This window comes from Gavialis gangeticus, unplaced genomic scaffold (assembly GCF_001723915.1).
Source record: "Gavialis gangeticus isolate Ggan-Ray unplaced genomic scaffold, GavGan_comp1, whole genome shotgun sequence".
Taxonomy (NCBI): domain Eukaryota; kingdom Metazoa; phylum Chordata; order Crocodylia; family Gavialidae; genus Gavialis; species Gavialis gangeticus.
The window spans coordinates 93,880,118-93,884,000 of record NW_017728992.1 but is presented as its reverse complement, the minus strand read 5'-3'; the positions used below and the strand labels follow the sequence as shown (position 1 = coordinate 93,884,000).

The 3,883-nt window shown below is 40.8% G+C and overlaps 1 protein-coding gene across 1 annotated transcript in view; it reads left to right on the top strand.

The window, feature by feature from the left end:
* LOC109298623 overlaps positions 1–3,883 on the top strand; it is a 50,066-nt gene that overhangs the window by 27,244 nt on the left and 18,939 nt on the right. The gene's annotated exons all lie outside the window — the stretch shown is intronic.

Sequence of the window (3,883 nt, the reverse complement as noted above, 5' to 3'; positions counted from 1 at the left end):
TTTTTTTCTCCCCCCCCCCCCCCCCCCCCCCAAATATTTTTAGGGTCATCTTAAATATTCAGGATGGCTGGGACTCCTGTGGGAAAGTTTTCACGTTTTTATTTTTGCTTTGTAAACAAAGACACTTTTCCCCACTGTTGTTTAAGACACTTTTTTTCTATGTAGTTTTAATCGTGGCGTCCCCTCAAGGGAGGGATGCAATAAGTTTTTTATGCACAAATATGGGGAAACTGAGGCACAGAAAAGCTAAGTTGTAAAGGTAATTCAACAAGTCTGTTGCAGAAGAGGAAACTGGAGCTGTTTAATTTTCTAAAGTATTCTGTCTTCAAGACTATGCGTGCGTGTGTGTGTGTGTGTGTGTGTCTTTTAAAGAGGAGACTAAAAAGGCTTACTAGAGAGTGTAGAATCTCCAAATGTTAATGACATTGCTCTGCAAGTGAAAAGTATTTGCTTCCCCCATGCTGAGTTTACCAGTATTTTCTCTGCAAGTTATTCTTGCCTGCTATCATCAGTCCCAGAGATGGCTGCATTTCTGTAGCTGGGATGCATGGTATTTGTCCCTGAAAGCTTGCAAAGAACTCTTTCTCCAACTATTTAGTTGGTCTAATAAAAGAGATCTCATCTACCCAACCTTGCCTGATGTTTGTGAAGCACTTAAGATCCTTTAGACTGAAGTTGCTATAGAAGTGTGACCTAATTTTCCTGAAAGAATGTGATTTACTGTTCACTTCTTTTACCATGTACAAAATTCTTAAGAATACTTAATTTATTTAAGCAAAAATAGCTAGAACCTAATTCATGGGGAAAAAAATTACAGAAAACTTATGGAATCTTTATTCTCAGGGAAGAATGTCTGATAAGCATTTCTGTTTGCTTTCTGCATTCAAGAATGTCTCTTAAGTTTCCGAAAGCTATTTTAGCCTGCAGTGCAGAGCCTAGTCTGAGCTTTTGGATTCCCAATTCCAGCAGAGCAGAAATAATCAATATGATGGCATTTTTTGCCAACTACATACTTGGCCAAAAATAGCTTCTTCCAACAAATGTTTCTCAAAACGTGTTCAGCACAGAATTGGCCATATGTTTGTATCTGACTTCTGTCAAAATATTTCCCGTTTTTAAAAGAAAACAGAGTTCCATAATTAGCGATGAATAAGAGGATAATACATACACTTTACCAAAAACCAAATGTGAGGGGTGTGGTTTTTTTTTGTAAACTTCTGCTTCACTATTAAGGCTATTTAGTTAGCTACTACATTTGTTCATTTTGATATTTATTTAATTCATAAACAGAATATTTTTTCCCCCTCTCCCACTCCTTCCTTTCCCCCTCTCCCATTCTTGAATTATGCTGGCTCTTCTTCCCCTCTTAACTGTTTTTTCTCTTCTCTAATAAATGGATAGTATTGTATCCAGGTGGGAAATGTCTCTCTAAACTGTTTGTCTCTGCATCTCTGTTAAATAAAATTAGGAACTTCACTATCCATTACCTTTTTGCTGGACTCTAGCCTTCATCTTCCTTGATTATCCTCTGGTATGGATGTAGATAATTTTAGACCAAGCCAGCTGTGCCTTTGTTAAAAATAGTCTGACACTGTCCTTGCTTATTTCGAATAGAACCTCAACAGATTTCTCTATGCCCAAACTGTTTCTTTTTCGATATGCCCTTGATACATTTGTCTAAAGACAAAATTATCCTGATTTTGTGTTAGATAAATCCACAACATGTGCCGCTTTTACTTATTCATCCACTAATCCTGGTACTCTCTAAATTTAACGCGTTCCTGCGTCCCCTTGAAACAACATATTACAGCATGTTCTTGCAATGCCTAACAAAATAAACACTGCATATACTGTACTCTGCAATATACCCCTCCAAATAAACCTTGTAAAACTGACTCTCTCCTCAAAGTACCCCTGCCATTGTTGCCATTTATCCCTTGCCCGTTATCTTTTTTTTACAGAGGGGTATTATTTTTACTGCCAATCAGTTATGCCACATCATACAAGTATCATACAAGCAGAGATGCATGGGGCTTCCCCAACCAGCCCCCAATTTTGACCTGTTCCAGGACTGTGCACCCTATATATAGTTGTCATAGAAGATAACTGAAGTTGCAGTAATTTAAAACTCGGTTACAATATAGGGGCACAAACTTCCACCTGGATTGCCTGCCTGGATAACTTAGAAACTTCAGGAGTTCCGGAAACAAGGGATCTAGTCCCAGTGATATTAACCCTTCCCCCATTCTATCAAGAAGAGAATAATTTTGATTGCAAACCCCAGGCATATGCTATCAGTGCTTGGTTTCTAAGATATGATTGTTCATTGATTGCCTGTACTACTTCAAAACTTGCTTGCCCATGAGACCAGCCTGCAAGTTTTTGAACTATGACCTCTGTTACCAGTGCTCTTGCTACTCAGAAAACACTCAAGAAATGTAGTATGCCTTCTCTTTATCCTCTAAGCACATAATGAGACTTGAAAATATTCATCAAAGGTCATGCCAATTTGACTGTACTGTCTCCATTGTGAGTTTAGAACCAGTACCAACATGCCTGTCTTGGCCATTTGCTCCCATGCAGGAAACAACAAAGCCAAAAACAAAGGGTGTAGTTTATGCTGACCCTTGAGTAAGCTCCAAAATGCAGGGCCAGGATACAAAGCCAGGGGTGGTCCTGGGACATGTGCTCAGTAGGGGTGTGTGAAATGGGCTATATTCAATTTTCGGGCTTAGATTTGGCCCAAATTGGGGACAGTGATCTGAATCAACAAGTTGAATCACCGTCCCCAATTTCAATTCGGCGATTTGTACATAGACACAGCTTTAAATGGTTTTTTCTACATACTTTGAGGTACCAGGTACAGCTTGTAAATGCTGTAATGCTGGGGCAGATGGAGCATCCCACACAAGCCCCGGGGGGGTGGGAACCACATGCTCAGCAGTGAACCTGGAAGTGGACTGAGAGTATTTCCAGTTCACTTTTGGGGCTGAGCCCATGGGGGAGCCTGCCCATGTTCCCCCAGCTCAGTAATCATCCAAGTGGGGCACCCTGGGTGCCCCCCCAGACCCAAGAGGCACCAGTTGGGGGGCCTGCAGGGGGGGCCCACACACTCCTCGGTAGACCCAGAAATGGATGAAATGCTTCTGGGTCTGCTGCTGAGTGTACTGGGGAGTCCCCTGTGCTCCTGTGGGATGCTCCATGCACCCCATCGCAGCATTCACAAGCTGCCTGGTACCTTGAGGTATGTTTAAATTTTTTTTTTTTTTTAAAGCTGTCTCTGTCTGAAATTGTGAAGTCTTTCCAAATCTCTCTGAATCAATTCAGAGGGTTCCCATTTGATTCGGAGAGATTAAAGGGTCTCCTGATTCGATTCAGATTTGGAGATCTGGCCACCAAATTGGGACGAATCTCTGCCAAATCAAATTGGGAACCAAAGCGTCACATAGCCCTAGTGCTCAGGCCTGCTTGAAGCTGGCTACATTGCCCAATTTTTGTGACTTACCCACTGAGCTGGTGCCTAAGACGTTTTTCTGTCACAGTACCAGGATCAGTGAAGACAAGCCTGGAATCTTTTCCTTGAAATTGTATTTCTGACTTAAATGCATTCCCAGCTGATTATCCCAGTACAGAACAATTCCTGTAAACACAAAAAGCAAATCCTCTCTGTTGCCCCATTTCTTTTCTCTCTTTCTTTTTTTTTGAGTGGGGTGTAGATTAAGCATTGCTTTTTGGACAGGTTTCCAGAAGGAAAATCCATTTAGTAAGAATGATTGATTTGTTCAGGTAGCTTACTACCAGCTTGGTTAAGCGCTGAGTTGGAAGGGTCTTACCAGTAGCGATTTTTTTTTTTTTTTTTTTTTTTTTTTTTTTTTTTTTTTTT